The sequence below is a fragment of the Euwallacea fornicatus genome, chromosome 21 (assembly GCF_040115645.1).
Source record: "Euwallacea fornicatus isolate EFF26 chromosome 21, ASM4011564v1, whole genome shotgun sequence".
NCBI lineage: Eukaryota > Metazoa > Arthropoda > Insecta > Coleoptera > Curculionidae > Euwallacea > Euwallacea fornicatus.
Window position 1 is genome coordinate 1,215,240 of NC_089561.1, and position 25,791 is coordinate 1,241,030.

A 25,791-nucleotide genomic window follows, 5' to 3' on the forward strand; every position below is an offset into this window, starting at 1 on the left:
ATACGAATCTGCGAATAGCTGCACTTCCTCCTCAGAAGAATTCATAATTCCTTTCTTTATTGAACCACAGGAATCCATCAGCCATTGAACCGATTTGCCGACCACATGCTAACAAGACTTGGCGCCGAGGCAATTCATGACATCATGATAGAGCGTCTTATGCAACATGAGTGCCAATATCGGCACCAGAATCTAAAACGATTATTTTCAATTCACCATGATAAGTGCCACAAGTTGAGAATTGCTAATACAGTATTCAAATGAACAGATTTTCCTCAATCATTGTAATTCGCCGCACACACTAATATCGCTATGTTCGCCATTACTGCATTAGTTCCGGGCCAATTAATTCTGAGAGTTGCAATGAACTTTCAAATAAACAAAATATCAGCCTGAACGAAATGTTTAGAGTGTGTCCAAGCCCGAACTAATGGATCTCAATTATTACTTGTAATTAATTATCGCGTGGCAGAAGGTCAAACAATCAATTTGTTAATCGCCAAAAAATCTCCAACAGTTTATCCGATGGAGTGCAGCGGGATTATTTATGGTCTGTCTATACCGTTACAAAATTTCCCATTTGTTTCAGTGTCAGAAATGCATTAATTAGGGAGTTTATGCCTGGGTTTGTGCATTTTTAGATAACTCAACCCATAAATAGTTCGAAAAGTAGGGAGAGGAGCTAACGTGAAGTCAACTTCATCATCGTTGCCGCCGTGCAGTACGCACAAACGTTCACGCGCGTCCATGTTTTTGTTTGTTTTTTTTTTCCAAAAGCATCTCAAGATCGTCAACAAGGACGTTGAGTGTCCAGCCATGTCTGACTTCTACTAACGTAAAGATCCAGACATTTCAAGAGGGCCCAGAATTCTAATTTGGCACACCTCGGCTGCTTCGTGCATCAGTTGGACAATTTCGGGATTTGAAAAGTACATTCGGCGACACCCGCTCTACGTGAAAGTCATTGGTGTAGTTCCAAAGGGAATTTTGATGGTTCCAGAACATTTCCAGTTTTCCCTTTCGCACAGCAGTTAAACGATTGTCCTAAAAATTGCCTAGTTTGTCCCGTAAATGTTATATCTCTATGTATTTCTCTAGCACGCCGCTGTTTCTTCCCTAGGTTCCATGACATAAATTTTCACATCGCTAGATACTTCCCTGCCACACCTCTATTTATTTCCGAATGAGTTTGAAAATATCAGGATAAACCATTTTCCGCCAATGATCTACGTTGAAGTCATCGGCGCAGTGTAGTTCCGATGGGGATGGCGATTTTTTCAGAACTTGCCCAATTTTCTTTCCTATTGACTCCAATTTTCTCGCTTCTGTCCGTTACATTTTGGCTTATTCTAAAGATTTTCAAAATATTTTTAGGCATACGGACAATTTTACCCCATAAAACCAGAGAAAAGTTATTAGCGTCGTGCGATTCCAAAAGCGTTAACGAATTTTTCAAAAGTTTCCTAAATTATTGTCACACACTCCAGAGATCTGCTTGGGACCTGAAGTTTCCTGAATTTACCCGTAAATTTCCTGGTCATGTGTGGAGGTTTGATCAATCAACCTGCATTTCCATTTTGAGCAAATAATTTGCATCCACAGGGTGTCCTTAAATCTCACGTGTATACGGAAAGGGGTGATTCTCGAGCTTATGTTAATGACTAAAAGTTTATATAAACATAGGTCCGCAAACGCCTTTTTACTCATCTATAGGGTGTCGAAATTTCAGAAATTGTTCATTATTTTCTGGATAACTCTTGCAGTTTGAGATATTTACCTCAAATCTGGAATATAGTTCACACTGGAGGACTTACGTAACAGGGCACGTCAAATGGTTTTGATAATCTACAAGGTGATATTTTGTCAGGGATTATACCCATTTTTCCGTCCCTGAACTTTTTCGTGGTGCGCACCTGGTATGTTCTGAAACACACAATTTTTTTTATTTTGGGTAAAAACGTTCTGGTCTCTTGCAGTTCTGTTTGTATTTGTGTCGGGTATAAACAATTTTTTTTCTTTTAATTTCTGCATTTCCCCAGAAGAATTTAAAATTCATTATGGGTTAGCAACTATTTGTTATAGGGAGCCCTCCGTTTTTACGAAGTTTGAGAGTTTATTTGGAACTATCCGTCAAAAATTAACACCGGAACGATCATAAACAATAACATTAACAATCGTAACGAAGGAGCTGCAGCAACTGTCCAAAGTGATTTCCTCCCACCCTTGCACACGCATCCGCCCTTCCCATTGCTGCCCGTACTCCCTCAAATACCCCCGGAGTATTTATTGCGGCGTCAAATGCATCTAATGTTCGATTTCGTAAATTATCAACGGTATTCAATTTGAATTTTCTTAATTTGAACACCCTGTAGATAGGTTACGAGGCGTCTGCCGACCAATGCTCATGCGAATTTTTAGTCATGAAATAAGCTAAAGAATTGCCCCCTTCTGTGTGTCCACGATTTTTTTAGAAACACCCTGTATAAAGGTTCAGACGATAGATCAGAAAAATTGAATTAACTGGTAGAAACATTCATCAAAATATCTTGGAATCGTAATTTTTCGATTAACGAGAATTCATGTCGCAATGACGAGTTCTTCAGGATGTATCATATAATTCCAAGATTTCATAGCTCAGCCTGAAGCCGAGTTTCGAATCTAATTTATTTCCATTATTAAAAAAACATTTCGTATGTAAATGTTCTCCTTGTTTATACCATTCCGAGGCATCTAACGAATTTTAAGTCTTCATTATCGTACCTTCGCGCGTTCAATCTGCATTGTGTTATTGAATAAGTGTCCGACATTTCACAGCGTGATTTTTCAAGTAGGTTTAAGATGGAAAGTGCCGATAAACATGTGTCCTAACTCGTTTAGTTTTCAATGTACGGGGCATCAAAATTGAAAAATAAATCACATATTCTTTGATGGCTTTCGATCTCTTCCAGCGAGGTTTACGATATTTCGTGTCCGGCGGTTTTTTGGGACGAGAAATTCAAATTTACCAACGATTTAATTGTATTTTCCAGGAGACGCCGCAGGGGACCCTTGGGACACTTTTGTCAGTCGCAACCGTTTTGTGCCGTAAGTGCGTCACTTTCGAGTAGAAAAATCTTCTTGTCCACCTTTCCTGTTTGAAAAAAGCGTACCCGGTTACCGTCGGCGGAAGCAACGATTTCCGAGAAAAACGCATCCAGAGCTGATAATGTACGTTTACTGTTCAGCTAGATACAGCAGCTGTTTAATAGTGTCTCGATGGTCACTTTTGGCGCTGTTTAGAAGACAGAGTCGTTGGTAAATTTGAATTTCTCATCCCGCGAAAACCCCGGATTCAAAAAATTTCGTAAAACTGGCCGGAGGAGATCGAAATAAAGAATATTCGGTTCATTTTCTTACCTTCGACACATCGCATCTCGAAAAGCGAACGAGCTGCGACACGGGTTTGTGGGGACTCCCCTTGTTAAAGTTACTTGAAATACTAGCGCGTGCAATGTCGGGCGGTTGCTCAATAACACCCTGTACACTTGGGGGGCCGAAAGAAATTCCGACTATTCGAACTGTATATCCAAATAATGTTGTTTACGACTTTCTAAAAATAAACTTGAAAAAATAGATATATCACAGTCACTCTTCGGGGTTATCTTGTCGCCACCATAATATATCACACACGTTCGTGGTATCTAAGTGTCATCAAGCGCAAAACCTGTATATGTACATATTTAAACTTTGCTCTTATGGTTTCTATGACGGAATTTTGTGGTTTCGACGGCTTTTTCGATAAAAAAAACCTAGAAATATCGAGTCTAAGGAGAAGGCTTAAAGTGAATAATATCTCAACTAAAAGCGCCTTCGACGTGGTTATGGTTTGTTTAATCCAGCAGCAATTTATTAATGCCATTAAATTTGATAGTGTCATTTATGTCACCATTAAACCGCCTGCTCGTCTAAGTGGATATATGCACTTTAACCAGAAGACCACGTTGCCAACTTCTGTTAATGATTCGTTTCCATCACACCTCATATTTTCATCGCAATTTGTATGCGATTGAGGCTAATTTGTTTGAAATTAATGCGCAGCAAGTTATGTTACGTGTAGCAGAAAAACCAGCATTAGCGATAAGGCAAAGTCGGAGTTTTTTTTTTTTTTTTTTTAAGCAGTCGGAAAAATTCCTATTCAATTAAAATTAGGTGCAGTCGATGTCGAAGCACTGGGAGTTTCGTTAATGTCCGAAGGTTCAAAGTTTTCGAAGAAATGGAAATGGAAATTCACGTTTATTCACCGAGCTGAAACTCATTTCATACGCCCATGAGGCTTCAGGTTTGTACGGAAAAAAAAAAGTATGTACTTTCATTCCCCTTTCATTTTCCGGTAGCGAAATTAACACATGCTAACGTAAATGAATGGCCGGGCTCTTTTGCGTGAAGAGAGGGCGTGAGCAAAATATATGGGTTCTACATTATGCCAGATAATCATCTACTTTATGTTTGGGATAAACGTTTACCCAAATTAAAGTATCGTTGGTAAGCTTTATGTTTGTGGACGAAGTTGTGTGTAATTGTTTTGAAACAAACGTATGTATATGCGAATAAGTCGTTTGGCCCCGTGACAATCCTGATTAGGGCCTCAAAAATCGTCGAGTTAATGAGACGTTTCTGCGCAGGACGGTTTAACGTAGATTCGGATAATAGCTCAACAAATTACTTTAAAGTGTAACATCTGCTTCTATACACATGCATATTTACTACCTCTTTAAAAATAAGAAATGTCCCTGTTATCTCGCCATCATGAGGCTGTTACTAGTTCGCATCCCGTAATTCACGCCTCATAACTTCGCCTTTTTAAAAAGGATCTCGGCAACTTAGCCAACTTTGAGAAGTTTTAAATTTCGTTAGCAAACTTTCTGCTTAATATAGTCGGTCACATATTTGAGAGTAGCTAAATCATCGTAATCTGTTTATCTTCCTTTATCTAAACTTTAGTTATTCCCGCCACTGGCGGATCTTTATCCCTCGGGGACTCCGATGGCCGCTTCTGCTTTTGTTAAGAGCTTTGAGACTTTAAAAGCTGATCTCGGGGATTTTTGAGACTCGTTTTTGCGATAGGAAGTTTATTTCTTTCAATCGTCGGTAAAAGTGCTGGTATTTTACAATAAATTATCAATGCTAATAGAGACCGTTAATGGATTCCGTACTCAGTTAAACGAAATTGCCAATGTGCTGACTTAGTAATTGGTTTTATTTATGGGCTAATTAATGGTATCATTGACAGTACTTACTGAACTGGGACATCTCCGACGCGAGCAGGAAATAATAGTCAACTACACGTTGTTTCAATATTTTTGTATCATTTAGAAGCTATAGTAGCTCCATTTTACATAATAAATATATTATGCTAATGCTCGTAAAATATCTCGGTGGCATTAAGTTAATTACTCTAAAACTACACGGTAATTTTTTTACGAAAATTGAGGCAATTAGTTCTTCCAATTACCGGCAATAAGTGCGTTCTTGTTCGAGTCCATCTCAAAAATTGTTGAGTATTTTGACTTACGAACAAGGAAAAATATACAAAAATTTAGAAACTAGGGCGGGCCCATTTTCTCTTCATTAGTTTTGGGCCATAAATAATGGCATTTGGCCGGATCTCGCTGATAAAACTCCAATAAAAATTGTTACCCCCAGATACCGTTAATTAAAGGGCTTAAATTTATGGATCGGTGCGGGGTTGCCAACTTGGTCTTGCGGAATTTTATCAAAAACTATTGAACAAATTAAGGAGAACTGCAGAAATCGCTGTGATGGCTTTTATGTGCATGCTAAACGCCTTCGCCGCATGCCAGCTTACGTTATTGTCCGACCATGTTCTTTTCATCGGCAAATTATGAACTACAACAGCATTGAATTGAACAGGCGATTTGTTTTTTGCGAAAAAGGGGTTTTTTGTTAAGTTTTGAATTTTTAGCATTTACGCAGAATCGAGAACAGTCAACAGGATGTAGGTAATTAAATTACAAAGTGCAAAAAAAAAAAATCGATTGCAAATTTCCGTTTTGCAATTTTGTTACTTACTTCATATTCATCGTATCTGCTTCTGTTAATTTAAACTTAATGGCTAATTGCTTACATTTAATTCAACATTTAGCTCAGTGGCGTGACTCAGCTCTGAACACAGTAACGATCTTTTCAAGTCCGAACCGTTCGGTTTTTAACCAGTTTCACCACCTTCAGCGTACGATCTGTACGCCGCCGCTTATCGAAAATCACATTAGAAAGTCGCCGATTTTCGAGTAAATTTTAAAACTTTTCATTCAACGTTTAACTCCAAAGCACAGCCAGAATGACCTTTTAACAAGTCTGCAGCGATTTCTGATTTTCACCTCATTTTTGCCGCTTTTCATGTGCGGTCGGTGCGCCACTGGGTGTCCAGAATAATTGAATTTTCTCCTCAAACTGATTAAGTCCCTGACTGATACGTATCAAAATCGCTTCCCCTCGTGGTTTAATTTAATTTTTGCGTTTCTTTGGAAACTGATCGAAGTTAACTCGTCGGTTAAACTCAACTGGGTCTCGCGATTCAACAACAAACACCAAAGTGACTAATCAACGTGCGAAGGCCAACAGCTCGACTCACGATAACCGGGGAAAACTTATCCAGAGGCTTCAGCAACTTCAATCCTAACTTTTCCGGAAAAGCAGCGTTTTCTGTTAAAGGAAACTTCAACTTCGGTTTGGAGGGAATATACACTGCAATACTGGGAAAAATGCCTGATTCCTGAAGATTTAAAGTGCTCACCTGTCTATCGCTTCCTTCAAGGGAATTTCTTAGGGGTGCAGGGCCTGAAAGTGAAAGGCCCCGTTCGTGGATGCTCACTTGGCAACATGGCAACCCCATCTTGTTCGAAAAGACCCGGCTAAAGGCACATTGCAGGGAAGAGCTCTATAAGCCCATATTATGAAATCCGCCGATACCGTGGCCAGTTTGTCCCTTGGTTTAATTGCTGAATAATGGATGGTCATTCGGAAAATAGAGGGCCGAAGGATTTGTTGCTCCAAGGGTGTTTTGCGATTTAGTGAAGGTACCCAGTGCGGATGACGCACTCGAGATTTATGGCTCGCATGTGGAGTTAGATTGTTGCTAATTGCGGCGTTCTTTCTGCGATGCAAAGTATTAAACTGCTCTAAAGGTCAAAATACTTCGCCATGACTAATTTTAGGGGAGATTTATGCGGTCTAATTTCGAAAAACATAACGGAATCTTTCCCTCTCGGACAAAAAACGAATCGACCTAATAAAACCATAAAGCAATTCGCTTTGAGGTTTTTCAGTAAAAAAGCCTATCTTTTAGAGGGATTTAGGCTTTTGTAAATTTACGAGGCCATAAAGCAGGATCGCTTTTGTTGGGCTATAAATTGTCACCTATTAACCAAATAGGCCAGATACAGTTATTTTCGGAAGGACGATCCGCCGTTTCTTCTTTTTTGGGACACTTTGGTGGGAAGGGCATTCCACTTTTGCCTTCTTCTAAAACCGTTCTACAACGCATTCCTCGCAGCGCACAGGAAGGACAAGAAAAGTATGCAGGAGGCATAAAATACAATGAATACTTTTACATTTTCTATGCACGTGCAACCCGGTGTTGCCCAGTTTTCAAGCAGGTGGGTATTTATCATACGTAATATGGGACATTTCAATGATAACCATCTACAAGTTTGCTATACAGTACAGTGGGGGCTATAATAACAGAAGAAAAATGCCAACTTGCTTGTGTTACGTTTGTCTTAGACTAATTTTCAATTTAATCGGGATCTTCTCCGAGCGAAGAAATATTTTGCATGTGGCGGTATTTTTGTGCTCATTTAACTTCTGCTGACACCGTAATAACTCATTCGTGGCTGTTGTCGGAAAATAAAAGAAAAACATGCCCTCAGTATAATATGAATATGGAAGAGTTGTTGTTCGGCTGATGGTATAACCTGTTTCGCCGGATTGGATGAATTTCATTTGCTGGGCAATTGATATCTCAAATTACTCGTGCGGAAAAAATTTGTCGGTTTAAGATGAACTTTTGCGAGTTCGTACTGCACAATACGCGTTAAAGAAATTGCTGGTTTCGAGTCTCGTCTACTCGAAAAGTTTCCTTCTCAGGTGAGTTAAACTCAAAGTAAATCAGATTTATTTTTAAGTGCGAATCAACGTTTTTCTTGAGGAGGAACGTAACCCTCGTTACGGAAACGGGACCAAAATAATATTTAACGTAACCCTCGCATAAACAATTAATCCTCGGTATTTATTGGCGATTTAACAAGGAATCTTACTTTCACGCTTATTAATGTGACAGAATTTAAATCGCTTATAGCTAGTAAAGTTAAACTGGGCTTACTCACAGTTGACTTAAATAAGCACACACTACTATATATTGTTATATATTCTAAGTCTAAGTAAACACTTCGAAGATTTAAAATAATTTAATCGGCGATAACTTTATAATTTTATTCCAACAATATATTAAATTTAAGCTTGGAATTTTTATCGTTTACGCACAAGTAGGTATGATGAATATGCAGTAAGCAATTAAATTACAAAATGAAAAAAAATCACTCGCAAATTTCCATTTCATAATGTTATTACTTACTTCATATTCATTGTACCTTCTTCTGCGTAAACGCTAAAAATTCAAATTTAAAGGAGCATTTACACATTTAATTCAATTTTTAGTTCATTGGCGTAGCTCCGCTCCGAGGGCAGTCGTTTTTTTTCTGCTTTATGTCCAGTTTTCTCAGGATCGGTTTCGAAAATAATAGCTCTTACAGGCGAATTCTTCTCCAACGTTCAACCGAGGGCCTGATCCGAGAGCTTTTTTTAATCATGACGGATTTCTGCATTTCGCTCTATTTCTGCCACTCTTAATACAAAATCAGTACGCCACTGGTTATTAACAACACGTTACGGCATATTAGCTCTTCAAATATAATTCAGTTACGCCCATGATGGTTAATTGATACATATCAATATCACCTCTCCTTAGTCTTTTTCCCCTCGCGGTTCAATTATTTGCTCTAAAAGGCAATAATATCGTTCGCCCCATAGGTACAACGAATATGAAGTGAGCAATAAATAAATAGATAAATAACACTACTAGTAGATAACAAATCCAATTTTTCGCTTAATTTCCTCGATTAAACGCAATATCGGGTGACTATGCCCAATTTAATTATATATCTGTAGTAATGAATTGCAACCAATTGAATGGCCGCAGAGCAGGTTTGTTTATGAATTTCCATTTTGTAAGTTCATTACTTTCTTCAGATTTATCGTCCCCACTTCTGAGTAAAAACTAAAAATCCGAACCTTGATCAACTGTACTGTGAATGGAATGAAAGGCGTTTTGTCTCAGAATCGAGCCACGAACTAGAGAGTGAGTTAATTTAATTGTTTTAACTTTTAACTTTTAACTGTTCAAAAATGTAATTTTTGAACGCGATCGTTGATGACCAGCACCGTACAGATCGTTTAATAAAAGTAAAAAACAAATAACTTCAAGCCGAAGAAAAATCATTGCTCTTCTCAAAATTACCTTACGCCTATGAGGTAAAAATTGAATTAAATTTTAGGAATTCGACTTCCCCACAAATACCGAAAATTCCATACGTTTTCTCGCAGAAAATAAATCGTCTGTTCAATAAGTGCTTTGAATGTTGGCCAGTCAAGCGTAGTCCAACATATTGTTGAACAAAGATGGTTTAATTAGTTCAATAAATTAACATTAAAGCCCTTCTGCATCGACGTAGCTTAATTAAATCACTTAAGTCACTCTAGTCCGTGCGTATATCACGGTTTCTTTCGAGTTTCTCCTCAATTGCTTGAGAGCGTGCCGTAAAAAATAATGCCCACTTACATGTCTACTATCCTTCTCTGCTAGCACCACGAATAAACATCAATTAGAACTGTAAACACTAAATGAAGCACTAAAAAAACACTAAAAAAATTATTTTTTTTTAACTATCGAAAAAATAGGTAGTCGACTTGTAGTACCGCAACAGAACCACCGTAAAATTCAATAAACTTGTAGTAAAAAAATGGACAAAAGCTCCCGGATAGGCAATCAGCAATAAAGCAATAAATAGCGTGTTTATTGTTTGTGAATCAAGCATCCACTAATTTAAATCGTTTGAGATTTTACCGCGCGCCACGATAGACACTATATACGAAAAGTAGTGGGGATTGCATAAGCTCAGGGGCTTTGGCATTAGGGATAAGCATGTTAAGCACGCCGCATGGTTGCAGGACACAAAAGCTCCGAGGGGTGGAGGGGGGCAAAGGACGTACGCATGGAAGGGGTGGGGGGCCAATGAACGGTTTTGAGCTCGTAACTCATCGTATTTCGGAGATACCTACCGGGGGTGTTACGGTTTAATTTCGAGGTTCTTTTACCTGCGTTGGTGCCGTCGGCGTGCCCGATGGTACCTGATAATGGGACAGAATTAGGTAAATTATCCTTATTGTTGCAGTTGTTTGGACGGTGATTATGGGCGGTGTGTTACCGACGATGGAAGAGGAAGTGGGTTTGGGATGCAATTAGGTATTTGGGGCGCTTAAGTGGCTGAAATCTCTTTTGGGATTTTTACAGTAATATTGTCTTCCTTCGCGTTGCAGTTCAGATAATAATATATTACGAAGAAATTTATTTCCCAACATTTACGTTAGTTATTATGGCACAGAACAGAACCGTCATCATTAAGATTAATCGAATCGGAATCCACTCAACGGTCCCACCTCATTTAAATACATAAATCGAGGGACATTTTTCGTTCCCGTGAAAAAACCTACGTAGATAAGATGATTTACAGAAAGGGGCCCAACATGTAAACTAGATAAATAGGTAAAATAACGAGCTCTGAATTTGAATATCGTATGGTAATTAAATAGGAAATACGTTTATTAAAAAAAGTCAACGATCTCTAATATGTAAATGATGGTTGGTTGTAAATCACTAAATTACTTTCGGGAAAGATTTCAAAAAGTTTCGGTAATGTTAATTAAGCGAGAGGCCGCTAAATAGGCGCCAATTAAGAATGGCTGCGTTCACACGACTTGCCTTTCTGGTTTTCGGGGCTGTTGGTCGTGTCTCGATGGCCGGTCGATTGCTGACAGTCATTGTTTCAGGTCGGCGATTCGGAAACGAAGACGATTTTCTCACCTAGTTATTATATGGGAAGCGTTACTCAGCGTACAACCGGAATGATAGCAATTTTAGTATTTAATGTTAGCTTAACAGCACATTGACGTACGAAACCGTGTTTACGAGGAAATGGACGAGCGTTCTAATGGCCCCATGAAACGCGCGTCGTATATACATTTTTTAAAACACCGAGTAATCTCGAGACTACATGAAGATCGGCGAAGCGAGAAAATAGTTGACGTACTTGAAGACCATTTTTTAGCTATTTAAATTATTTACATCAATCGTACAACAGAGAACAGAACCACATACAATAATCAGCGAACGGTAATATTGCTGGTAATTAACGAGAGGCGGTAAACCGCGTTTATTGTGGGTGAACGAGCCGGGTATCCCCCGAACTCGGGTTGCGTCACATCGAATGGAAAAGCACTAAAAAGAACACTACTTTTCCTCGCACCCACACCAATTAGTAGGCATTCCGGTGTTTTTTTTTTAGTATTCGGGACTCTGCCCCTGGAGGGGATCCACTCACGACATAACATAATAAAGGACCTCTGTAATTCTCCCTTGTGAGCAGACCTCTCAAGAAAATATATTTTATTTGTCCGAATGTTTGACCAGTAAACTACCGGTGAATAAAATTTTATCTGTCAAAAATGCCAACTGTCACTTTTATTCAAATCGCTCATTCGATCATCATTGAAGCGGACGGTTAAATTCAAGATGGCTTCTCCGTCTCCATCGAATATATTTCTACGGTAATTTACCGACCTTCTTTACCCTACCTCAGAACGAATAGTCCCTGCCTCTGTGCTCTCGGAATGAATAACGTTCTAATGAAAATAAAGTATTATTTTTAACACATATACAGGTTTAAATTAGTACTAAAATAATTAATGTAAATAAGTACGTGTGTTCTATTTGCTTCAGGCGGATTATTCACACTTTTTTTCTGTTTTTTTCAGGGAAAATAGCGCCTCACACGCCAGGAAGGGTTGTTGGAGCGGTGGAACGGCGCACTAATTTGAGTTAAAACTAACTGAGAATCACATTTACCCTTTACCGAAGGGTCGGTTAAACGCCCTTGTTGACGTTTCGGTAACGTCTTGTTAACTGCTTGGTGTCAGTGAGCTTTACAAGAACAGCTAGAATACTGGCACGACTTTAATGAGTAATACTCATATCCATAAGTGTAAATAGGGTGTTCCATTATGGAAAAAAACTCAACCCCGGTGATGCTCTTTTCGTACAAAAATTCCAAAGGCTTTTTATCATCGGGTTCCGCATATTTACTTATGACAATTCGAAAAATTTCATTAAATTATGCGCCGAACATTTTTTCAAATATCAAAGAAATTCCAGACTTATGTTCCACGCTTCATGCTATAACTTCAGGGCAAAAATCTTTAGCCTCCATGGCCAAGCCTCATCTTTTTAATCACAAAATAACACGTCAAGGTATAATTTATACATAACATAAATTATCGAACATGAAGTATTAGAGCTAAAGTAATACATATATCTGCTGCTAGTGCCATAATTTGTGATGTATGTGCTTACCAATATCGAAATTAATTATGAAAATTGCTAACACTAAAATTTATTCTCAAGTTTAATATGTAAAATTTTACACTTTCACGTGAATGCTTCCAATGATATTACCATTCAAAATGATGCAGAAGAATAAGACATGGCTGTGAGATAACTGTTGCTTTTTTGCTTTCATGGGTTGTCTTCCGTAGGCGCAGTGAGAAGGGGGAAGTGTTGCAGGGCTCCGATCCCCTCGCCATTGATCACAAACGATACTTAGTTGTTCCCACAAGGGGCAAATAGACCTGCGTGTCCCCCACGAACAGCTTTTGCGTTCGATTGTGAATTTTGAAATGTCGGGCCCGAACCGCTGAAAATTCATCTTCATTTATGATTTTTTTGCTGGAAATAAGGTCTATGAACATCTTCCAAAATTCTCCATTTCGTCATAAAGCATCTCGCGTAAACCTATAGATCCTCAAAACCACGGTACAGTCGCAATTTTCCAACAAACTCAAGATCTGCATTTCCTGTTGAGTGCCCAAACGTGAGAATTTCGTTGTTGAACCTGGCGGCGCCAAAGCTCAAAATGGCTTCGCGATAGGAAACTTTTAATAATATCAAACCTCAATAGGGGAACTCTTAACATAATCCTTAGCGTGTACTCCCTGTATCGTTACTGTGTATTCCCTGTATCCTTATTGTATATACGCCTATAAACTGGTAAACTTTGACGACCCGCCCTCGTTTTGTGGCCGTATATACAACAAAGTTCTGCAAGAACATAATTAAGGAAGATTTTGATGTATTTTAACTTTGAGCAACTTCTGTACGAGTCGTGCTCGTTTTAATTTTAAAATGGACCCGAGAAGTTTATAATTTACGAGTAGTGCTGGTTGGCATTTAGAAGAGTAATTGCCCAATTGCAGCTTATTCTTAGCAACTTCCAACTTGCCGAGAAACTAAGAATGAAAAGCGAGCTCTAGGGCTGTTTCATTTTGTGGTGGCATGTGTAGACTAAGAAGAAGAGCAACCAATAATTGAAAAAAGGGCAGAGCGAAATGTGTCTCAGTTAATATAACTTCCGAAATGAAACAATGACAAATTGCGTTTCCCCTTTGAGCCCAGCTGTTCCCGTTCAGATGGGGCAGGTTTTCCCTTCCATCCCCCAACTGTGATTGCTTACACATTATGCATAGCACGTACACTGGGATGGGAGCAGCCATTGATATTTTGATACGAAATTAATTGAATTTTATAGTGCTCAGGTACGGTTACCACTGTTGCTAATCGAAATGTCACCCTGTTTTTCCCAGCCCGAATTTATGATCGTTGATCAATGCAATGGAGGAGAATAAAGCACGAATTAGGACCCATGGCAGAGCGAATATGTCTGCCCGTGGTTGTGCCGTAATCTGGTAGTCCTTGACTCGTATATTTTCATATCCGCGTCCCATCTTTTACAAGAGGACAACCAGCTGGTTGCGCCGGTCGATATTCAAGGTTGCCAACCTATGGAATCCAGTTTTGGGAATCTTTAAAATTTGGCCAGCCCGGTCGCTTCATTTGGTCGATAAGAATTCTATTGTCTTAATTTCGAAAACGTTATAATATTTCCTTTTAGTACTCTCTCATAAACAAAGCTGGAGATACGTAACTAAAGTAATAAATTATCGAATTCTATTAAGAAATCCTTGAATATTGCGTAACGCTGCGGCAATAAGTACGGACAACATTATGACGGTAATTTTCAAGGTGAACCATGGGTATTTTTTGGGTGTATCAATAAGGTACCTGAATAGCTAAAGGTTGATAGTTGATTCTTAGAAAAAGTAAGGTGTTCTTACGAGTCGGGGTCAGGTACTTTTTAGGAATTAATGGCTAATTTGTGCAGAAAAACTGAACGACTATGGCAGACAAATTCCACAGGGCGAATATGTGAAAATTTACGCTTGAACGAACGGAACTTTTAACGTGAACTCTCCCTGGTCAAGGTCCTTCGGCCAACCTGAGGTTTGCCACGACCCCGCGTTTCGTAGGGATTTCCACTGCCCTTGAACCTTGCAGAAAAGGGTAGAAAAGATCGCAGTAGTAATTCCTCAACCACTATTACTAATTAGCTCGAACATCCTCACCCATATGAGGCAGGCTGACACCATAATAACCCCTATAAATTTAAAGCACCCCAGAGTGGCTTATTCTTGCACCGACACCCCTCGACATCCTTTCATTTAGAAACTGCCAGCCGATTAATGCTCCTCCATTTTTAATACACTGCTGCAGAAATGTTTTATGAAGTGACGACATTTTTACATTATCTTTCTAGTGAAATTAACGTCCTTATAAAAGTTTGAGGGCAAGAAAGCGGCAGGGGGAAGGGGAAGGAAACGTTTTTATCTATTTTCGCTTCGTGATGAAATGCATTATAATATATTTTATATGGTATATGGAGGAAGCAGGGCAGTTTGTCCTGGCTGAAGTGCATTGTTTCTCCATCAGATTTCCTCCCTTTAATAAATCCTCTCTATATGTATAAAATGTATATCTGAAAGTGAACAGTGGGCGATTCCGCTCACTCGAGACACAAATTCTAAGGGTTTTTATCTTATTTTTCTACCCTCGTCTTTCCCAACAAAGATAGATCACCCCGCCATTCTTGCAATTTTCCTGTCGTATCTACGTCCATAAATTTCCAGTGATGTATCGCCAGTTTTGGAGACTCGGGGGGTGAGTGTACACGAACCGGGGCGAAGATACTTCGAATAAAGAAATATGATGATATCCAGGCAATTTGGATGATAGCATTTAAAATTAGTTTTTATATCGGGACAGGGATAAAGGTGATATACACGTTCTCAATTCACAATCGCTTTCGGGATTTTTTTTTTTAATTTATTTTTTTTAAATATAAATCCTGTTCTCGCTCTGACTGACTCAATCCTAGCTCAGCGCATAAATTTAATTGGATTACCGAGGCCGGGGCATTATATTTAACAAACGTAATCTCCCAAACCACTTTGGCGTTAGCTCTGGGCCTAAAATTTGGGCTTCCTAAATAAGGGAAACGTGTTTCTAGAGCCGGGAAAACTCAAGGGATTGTTTTCCCGCGGAAAGCTCCGTTTTCGGGGAATTTGCCCGTCAAAAGTTGTTCTTAGTTTGAATAGTTTGCGGCCGTGTAGGTTATGCTACAAAACAACCCTGAGTCTTACAGGGGATACTGTTGTATGTATGCCAGAGAGGTGAGGGAAAAGGCGGTTAAAGCTTCTAGTGACGCCGTTTTACGGGGAAACCTGTGAATTCGATAAATTTATTAGACCTGAAAGAAGCACTTTCCTTCAGTGTTCGACCGGCACGATTCCGCGGTACACGCGCCCTTTTCCAAGAAATCGCTGAAGTACCGAAAATCAGAGGCGTCGCAGTGAGGTACTTATATCAGTGACGCAACGGCGCTAGTAAGCAGCCTACGGAACTTCATAAACTCACTTGGACGCCAATGCGTTCCATGGCTTCAACTTTTCTTTGTAGCATTCCAAAATTGCGCATACGGCTGACAAATCAGAGGTGTACCTGGAGGATATTTACATCAGTAATTAAACACGTGGCCAACAGACTATAACATAGAAAATAGCTATTTATGTGCCCCACGGGAAATTTGATGTTTTGTGTAACAAGTTGGGTTCTATCGTACAAACGAAACGAGGTCCGGCTACATGACATGGATGCACTTTTATCCAGGGAACTAAGCATTAAATAATGGGTAAACGCTGCGGCCGTGAGTCTGGAAGATATTCCAACGATGACTCTGAAGGTCAATCTATATGAACAAATTATTATGCAAAAGTATGTGTCTGTTTATTGCATGTCGGTAGTGGAATCCTCGATAAAGACTTTGAGGCGTTCTTGACGAGTCGAGGTCGAGATCTTTTTTGCAATTAATGCGGTGATGCTGGAGAAATCAATGTGGTCCCTCATATCGAGAGAAAATTTGCGTAGCAAAGAAGCTGTGAGAACTCAGACGTTGCTCAGGGCGACAATGATTTGGCAAATTTACCTCTACAGCCACTAGATATCTCTTTGTACAGGATCAGTAGCCGAATCGAAGATAATACAGAGTCGCACACACAGACCAATAACGTGTCTGTCCATCGTTTGCGCACGCGCAGCGACATTCCACCCATTCACCCCCACGGGGGGTAGACGATGGGATCCGTTTGCTAGGGGCATCATTTTCAACCTAATTCGTAAAACGGTCCTGGTAGGGAACCCAATTAAAACAAACCTCTTGGCAGTATTCGAACTCAAACCGAACCGTTCTTGGCACCGTCAGGCATATGACACGAAACGCGGCGCCTTTGAAATGGCAGGTGAAATGGCCAGGCGGCGTATTCTTAGCACCGCCATGCGTCTGAAACACCTTTCCTTGTTGATGATGGCGGCTTTTCTTCAAAATAAATACTTGGCCTTGTTCCACAGTGAAAACGCAAGGTAAAAACTACCCGTCGCAAACGAGAGGCTCTATTTTTAGGTTACGAGTTGATGCCAAAAAGGCTGAAGAAAATTCCTCGACGTAGAGGGAAAGTTGCGCAATAGCTTAATCGCATTGTTTCAAGACAAACCACACTTGTGGTATCAAAGAAACACCGTATTATAGCGGTCTGTTCAATCGGACCCAGTGTCCAGTCTATAAATTTAAACCGCATGCTGACCATACGCCTTTACATTGATTACATGCATCGTCTACAATGCGAGCTTTCTCGACGCAATTTGCTCTGGGCGATTGAGATAACCTTCTTCTTTCTTCTTTCGTTCGACGTATCTTCAAAGAATTACTCGTTAAGTCGTACAATCGCAGTTTGATGTTTTCATTTTAAGCTTTGGACGCTGGAGCCATCAAATAAATCTCGAGGCGGTTCCTTGGTGACAACTGGAACATGGAACCTGGCACCATCCCAAAACGGGCGACACTCGAAAAATCTGTGATAAATAACATGGGAAAGCCAAAACGCTTATGTCTGTTTGCTACTGTAATTTATGGAGTGTCGAAAAACATCCATAATGATTTGGTTTTTTTATGTTTCAAGAACAGCAAATGGCCGCTAATGCTCGGAAGGTAAGATATAGTTATTGCTTAAATTACGAAGAAACGCACCTCAAGCTGTGTCAAATGGGGTTATCGCCATTAATCAAACTTAGCGATGCACAAATGGCAGCCACGATCAGATTGCCAGCAACATAAATTGTTTTAACGTCGTTTTTATTGCTTTAGGTTAATAAATTGCCAATACATTTAGTTATATTCTTAAGTGGTGGCTTTATTTGACGCTTCGGACAAATGATAATGGCTCTTATGATCTTAATTGTTATCGTTATTGGAGAAACATGCTTACTGATTTTCCAATAAAGGAGACGTCAAAGCTGCAAAACGACGAAGATTGCTGCTGCCGACACAGGGCTTCTGGAGAACTGTTTGAAATGAACCATTAAATAATGCCGTGACAAAGGAGACAACCTCTGACAACAACCAAACAGAAGGTGCGTGAATTTTTCCACTCCCGAGCGGAAATCTTCAAGCTTGTGAACCGCACAAATCTGAATGACGTCAGATCTGACAACAGTCATACCATCGCGACAGAACAGTTTAGCAGTGCTCCCGGTCTCTGAAGCCCACAATTTCCCTTTGCCCAAATTGGTTGGTCTCGATACCAAATCGAAAAACATTTTTCCTCGATGGCGAACGATTTCTCGAAGAGTGCGCGAGAGGACGAAAAGATATAAAATTAAATTTACTATCACACTGTCAAGCCTCAGTTGCTAATTCGGTTAGGGATAAAAAAAACTCGTACAATTTAACGCGTTACCCACCCCTTAACCACCCCTTGTTGAGCTTTCGGCCACTTCAGATTTTCAGCAAATGAAGACGTCAACGGAACAAGAACATTTCGCAAATTTGGTTGTTCTAGGTTAAGGTTTTCCGGAAATAGGAGATTAAAAAAAAATGTTATTCGTCTTCTGAAGCCGACATTGCAGCAACTGCGGGTGTCAGAAAAAACTTCATGTGAAAAATCGACATACTTTCAGGTCCCCTGCACGCACCTGGTCTGCGTCCGTTGCGTCGTGAATCACCCTGTAGCGCCTGCATCGCAACTTCGTTAGTTTTTTGATCTGAAGCTCATGACATATGTAAGTGGGGTAATCATAAATCATCATATAAAACGAACTTAACTACAGAAATCAAACTTTCTATTCGTAAACTAATGGCACATTTTGTTGTTTATCTCGAGAGGTTAGTTTAACAAACCAGAAACGAGGTTGTTAGGACCTTTCTGTTAAAACGCCTGGTATATTATCTGACGAGCTCGTCCTTAAGGCGGCATTTCTCTAGGAGCGACGCAGGTCAGGACCGGTAACGCCGCACTGATTTGTGGCCGAAATGTGCATGGTTTTCAAAAATAACAACAAACAAAATTACGGTATGTAATGCTAAATATAAATTAGCGGCTTAAAACAATGACCAATTGTTTAATTATAGAAAATTCGTATAACAAACCTACGTGACTGGGCCATAAATAATATTTAAAACGTTATATTTTTAATATGAAATACGGTCACCGGATGGGATTAACAAATATGTTACAATTGTGTATGTTTTAATTATTTATTTGCTTTGTACATGCAAAAAGGTTTTAATAAATTGCGATGTGCAGACGTATACGAGTGTTTATCTGGACTGTTTCGAAGCTGCTAGAAGAGACAATTTCCATAAAAATCCAATAAAGAGTAATTTTATTCACATAGAAAAATTCATCCCCGAAACAAATCGCTTTTGACATCCGGAAAAAACTTTCCACTATTTCCATGTCGGTTTGGAAATTTATTTTTGAACTTACAAAAACAAATGGCTCGTGCAGAATAATGCGCCCTGACGGTTTATAAAATTACTGGCGCCATATTTTAGCCATTTCGGACAATAAATAACGACAAACACGTATGCGAGTTGCACTCGGAATGGAGAGACGATCAATCTTTTGACGATCATCGATCACGCTATTTTAGAAGTTACACAAATAGCGTGTCGGGGAATGCCAAAGTGTGTTATTGGACGTTTAGAGAACGCTTATCGACAATCCTGCAGGAGGAAAGCGGATACCCTCCAAAGAAGAAAAATCTCAAGGTGAACCAGGCCGAAGGTGAGTTTAATAAACGTTCTCCATTACCGTGATTATCTACTAAATTAATTAAACGCAGTTACAGATTAGCGTAAACAGCCATCTATTTATCTCTTATTGTTTAGCAACAGAGTGTGAAGACCTCTATTTATTTAAATATTTACCAAGCAATGCGGACAAGACACGTATTGTTAAGCCTCGTAAATCAATTGCGATTGTATCGGGTTAATATAATGGCCATTCATCATTTAAATTATATGAGTAAGTGAGGTCAGGGCACATTGTAGATTCCCCAGAATCACCTCTTTTTCTTTCTTCATTAAATCACATTAGAGCTTCTATTCTTCATTTGTTTATCTCCACGAAACCCTCTTATCTGGGGCGCCACAAAGTTTGGAGCGGGGGACCCTCAAGCTGTCGCCATTTTTTCCTCACGAAATCCTTTATCAGGAAATCCCCCGAATCGGCGGAGATTTATTTTTGTATTTCCTTTCCCTGCAGTTCACTAATTTATGCCCTTAACATGTATTTAATCACAAAGTGTGTTTAAAAACCAGAGGTGTAGTAGACCGAATCGGTTGCGATGAGATGTCTTATTAAGTTATTAATTAATCGACAAGGCTTGTTGAGTGCAGGATAAAAATGCAACCGCATAACTGCTCCCATTTGTACGTAAGATCTAATAAGGGCATTAGCAAAAAACCGGCAAATGTTTTAATTAGAAGAGGTAATTGGCCATTGAAGGCACCACTGCTGATGATCGATCAGTTGTCTGCCGCCGGGAGGAAATTGTTTTCCCTTATTTTTAGCGAATTTTGAATAACATATGGCGGCACACAAACACGAACCAGTTGTATTTCTTCATAATCATATAGATTTAGCAACTTAATCTCTCTGGAATTGAAGAGAGCTTGGACGTGAAATATTTTATTCAATGCGCTTAATTTAGCTCAGATTTCCGTTTTAGATACCTCGTATCGGATTGTGCAGCAATACCAGACAAAATTTATATTCATTTCATGCATTTTTCATGGCACTTTCGCTGCGAGTACTCCAAACTCAAGGGAGACGTGCTCTTCATCGGCTAAGACACAGCAACAATAAGCGACATGCCTCATGAAAATCAATTCTCGACCCATGCATGCCCATATATCTGTGTTACTGGGCAATGTCAAGGTTTCCAGGCGTATTTTTCGCACAGATGTGCATTGGAGAAGAATTCCAATTCATTAAAGGACTTTTATGAAAAATTCCATCCGCCGTGATCCCCGGCATCTACAGGCATTGTATTCGACTTCCTTTTTGGATATTAACCCATTTGTCTTACTGCACGAGTCCGTATAAATTTCCCACAAAAGAAAATTAGTTTACTGGCAAACCCTTATATCTAATTACAAGGGAGCAAGACTTCTTTTCGGAAGCCTCTGGATTTATGGAGCCACTTGGCCAGGGCTGCTGGACGGAAGACACGCGTTCCGTAGTAAGTGCCGACAAAATGCCGCATTTGATGAAAACTGGACAGGGGTGGACTGCAGCTCGGACTCGGACCGAAGAGGCGGGACGAAAATTGAGTGTCGTGGAAAAACTGCGGCTGGGCCCGAATTCGGGCCTCTCGCCGTTCCCGAGACCCTTGTACGGGCAACTGCTCGGGTCTCGCCCCGAGGCACTGTAGTCAGTACTGCATTGAGCCAGGCTGGATATCGCCCATCTAAGTGAGCTCATCGGATTTTAAGTTGAACACTAATTCCTTCCCCAATATACGAATGCAGTAAATACCGCGAGCAATAACCAGCAATAAACTATGCAAATTCGGCCACTGAAATGGAGCAACGCTCCGAGCGGCCATTATATTCTTCAGGCACGATTTACGAGCCGGCTCATTCAAATTAAAATTTGAGTGCCGGAGTTTTACTAAGCCCTCTACGTATGCCATGAGTTGTGATCTAGACTGTAATTGAAGAACATTCCGAAACCACCAGCTCTCCCCTATGAATCTCGCGCGGTTTTTGAGATATTCAAATTTTCCAATTTATTAAACCCGACCTATAATTGGAATGAAATAGAGAGTCACTAAATTAAAATTGGAGTTAACATGAAATTAAATTGTCAGACTGGAATCAAAAACGGATTAAATATGCATGCAAATGCGTATTGCGAATATACGGAAACAATAATGCAGAGAGATGATATGTTTAGATTTAGCGTTAGACCATCCCTAATTAAACTCTTGATTTAATTATTTTCTTGCGCCGTTACACCGATCGCAATTAATTATTAAAATAAACAGAATAATAAATTTCGCGTTCTTGTTAAGCCCCGAGTACATATTATAAATTACGCTAAGCTGCTACTTTTGCTAAATTTACGGTATTATTTGTAAAATTCTTCAATTAAAGACGATTTGCACTGTTTGCCCAAAGAATAATAATTTATTATGGGTTTAAGGCGTGTTCGCGCCAATATTGCAGATCTCCAGACGACCTCAACAAAGAGACATATCGCCAAGATGACACAGCAGCGTTATGGGGGCAAAAACCACACTTCTTAAACCAATAGATCACGTAAGCAGAAGGTCGGAAAATTTAATATCGTCAGCTTGTATATAAGAAACGTTTTTCCGCATTGCAAGATGAGACCCGACAGAGAGGGCTTCAGTCAAAATCTCCCAACACAAATCTAATTTCTTGAGCGCTAAACACCCAAAGAAGTTTCCTAAATAAGTTAGAAGGGAAACTCGGTCTGTCTGAATGATTTAGCGCCCTAAGAAGTGGAGCCGGCGGCCGTAATGGTGTTCCATCGATTTTACATTAAGGTTTCTTTGTACATTATACTTTATACAATCTAAAGTTGGATATGCACCCGGTCTTTGAATTATGTCCCCTGAAAAAGCCCCGCAACTTCGAAGACGGAGGGCGAGAAAAAACAGATAATGCGAAATAAATTTGCAGAAGCCCCGATTTTTGAATTTTTTCACGTTATATAGAGCCGCAAGAAGGTGCTTCTCAACATTTAATTAGATATGAACTAACCTGTATATCATCCAGCAACCATTCATATCTATTACCGTATGGGTGTTACATTGCAAATAATTCCTCTGCGTATCTTTCCCATCATCATGTGGGTAGATTAGTCACTAGCACATCCAGTAATAATGCAATTTGATATCGCTGAAGTTAACAGCGATAATACTTCTAACATTGAAGATATTTAGAATTGATCGGTTGCACTTCTGGTTCTCTTAGGCGAAGTGTAAACCGTAAGCGCAAGCTTCGTGATGCTTCTTGCGTGCTTCATTTGAGCTAATGAAAGTTATGTTCAATGAGGGTGTTTTAACCTCGGTTTCGGAATAGGGGGCGATTTAAGATCGACAAATCAAACTGTGGGGGGAAAAAAGGAGTGATCTGAAGAGTTCCCGAACGAAAAGAGGCTGCACTACCTCAATGACTTATAGGGCACGATTGCGAAGCGCTTTAGGTGTGAATTATTTTGGAACGCTGTTGAGGCTCGAAATAACGTGAAAGAAGGGGACGACTCAAACTCCTGAGGGCAGATTTTGTCTGCAGATTCGAGGTGAGTCTTGAGTCGTCCGACAAAAACATCCAAGTTGTAATGGGGTTTCTTCCATCATCGTACGCACCTCCGGTTCGACGTATTCAATGCCGCATCGGATATCCGTGACGAACGAAAACGAATTTAAAAAAAAAAAAGAGGAAAAAAGCGCCAATTTAGTTATCGATATCTTCCTTTGGAAAACACGAGCGTTCCCTGCAGGAATTCGGGTACGTTTCGTGTCGTACTTGTTAAGAATGGCGCAGGTAATTGAAACTCGGAGTGTATTGCCGTGAAACGCGGTGGTTTCATCAACTTTATTCGTGATTTACGGAATACTCTGTTCCAGAATCGGTAAGTGCCGGAGTTTTTGCGAAAGCTCAGAGGCGAATTTCGGCAAGTTTGGACCGACACTCTCAATTATTTCCACAAAATAAAAGGATGTAAATGGCATTTTTTTTTTAATACGATTTAACGAATTCTCTACGTTACTGCCTGGGCCGCAAGCACATTTTGTAGGAAAAAATAGAGCATTTTCCAGCTGCGGTGGTTGATTACGTCTCGTTGCGGGACCGATTCTTCTACGATTCTCCTGACAAATGCGCTTTGTGGGTCTCTCGTCAGATTAGTCCAAAGACGGCGATCGCATTGGATAAGAATTCACACGAAATTGCAAGAACTCTTTATCTCCAAATAAAAGCTCATATTCACCATACGTGTTCCGTTTCCATTCCTTATCTGTTCCGCAAGGGATCCATAAATTATTGCATCAACAAATTGATCCATATGTACCTCTGCATACAGCATCCAGTTTCGAGTGTGTGTACAATTCTCCGTTCCGGACTTACAGCATGCGAGTCCTATCAATTGTGTAGTATCAAATTTGAATGTAATGTGTACGGAACGGATATGGGATGGAAACGGGACGCATAGTTAAAATCAATCAACCTTTATATGACTCTGCATATTGTATGGTTATATTGCTTGCGATATTTCCGTACGAATTCGACCGAGCGTTTTGATACGTCGAGTTGTTTTCCATCAGGATTCGTGCGTAATTTACCATTTTCCCGTCAAAAATCAGTGTTTCAATCTTCGTAGAAATTTAATGGTGGGTTGATCGCTATTGATCATCCTTCACGAAACGATCTCCGCGCTCTCTGTTTCCGGCTCTCAATACACGTAGTGAGACCCGAAAGTGTCCATCTCAACACATCTTTAAAGGTGACAGAATAAAACTTTGTTTGTTTTCAATATTATCTCCTGATATCTCAATGGCCTTTCCAGGACGATCAACCAACACTTCCAGCCCTTTAAAAAATCATCTGAAGTTTTATCGTTAAAACGTTCCAAAACTACGGAGTTGACTTTCTCATTACTGGAAAATTTCCTGCCGCGCAGGTCAGCGTTAAATTGTGAGAAAAGAAAATAATCAATGGGGGCCATAGGATGAGCGGTCCAGTTTTCCGAGCATTACAGCTTTCTCGGCCGCAGACATGTTAACTGAAATGTTTTCACGGGAAACTCGCGCCCCTTTACGAAGCTTTCCGTCTCGCTTTTCTTCGATTGGATCTCGTAATTTGGGTAAAATGGAGAACATAATAAATCCTGTTTACTGTGGCATTTCTCGCTTTGAAGTCAATCAAAAGAGTTTCCTCACTGGGCCAAAAAACCGTAGCCCTGACCTTTTTAGTCGACTGCGAGACTTTTGTTTTTGTAGGCTGCGTATCACCGGGACGCCGCCATTTCGTTGGTTCCCCTTTGGACAGAGGGCCATAATGAAGGATCATGGTTTCATCCCATGCCGCAATTGCCTTTAAAAACTCGTCTAGATTTTCTTTACAAAGTTCTAAAAATTGTCCGCAGCTGCATTTGATTCGTCGAAAAATGTTTGGATGCTCCTCTGGCACTAACTTTATGCATATGAAGATCTTCATGTAGAACTCTCAAAACTATGATTTTAGGAAGCTCTAATCTTACTGCAATTTATTTCGCTTTCAAACGTGTGTCTGAAACAAGTTCTCCTTCTACAGTTGTTACAGTTTCCGGAGTCAACACTTCTACAGGACGTCCTGGACGTGCATCATCTCCATACGACATTGCCAAAGTTTTTCACGGTGAGGTGGGGCGGGAAGCAATTACCGTACATAACTTCCATCTTTTCTTTTACTTCTTTTGGCGATTCTCCTTCTAGGACTAATTAATTTATCACTCTACGATACTCAATTTTCAACATTTGCACAATTTAATTAGCACTTGGACTTCGAAAACTTTTAACTAAACAAGGACTTCCTTTATTTAGCTCGTTTTTACCCCTCAGGTAGATAAAGGATTAAAGTGTACATGTAAACAATCTCATCAATT

General features: G+C 39.8%; 1 protein-coding gene across 9 annotated transcripts in view; it reads right to left on the reverse strand.

The window, feature by feature from the left end:
* Positions 1-25,791, reverse strand: part of Antp (Antennapedia) — a 123,497-nt gene that overhangs the window by 85,639 nt on the left and 12,067 nt on the right. For 4 of the 9 annotated variants that reach the window (XM_066294789.1, XM_066294802.1, XM_066294787.1 and 1 more), the window contains exon 1: positions 9,896-10,160. The exons of the other annotated variants lie outside the window; for them this stretch is intronic. The gene's annotated coding sequence lies outside the window, so the exon portion shown is untranslated. Of the gene's footprint in view, positions 1-9,895; positions 10,161-25,791 lie in introns of those variants that run through there. 9 annotated transcript variants of the gene reach the window in all.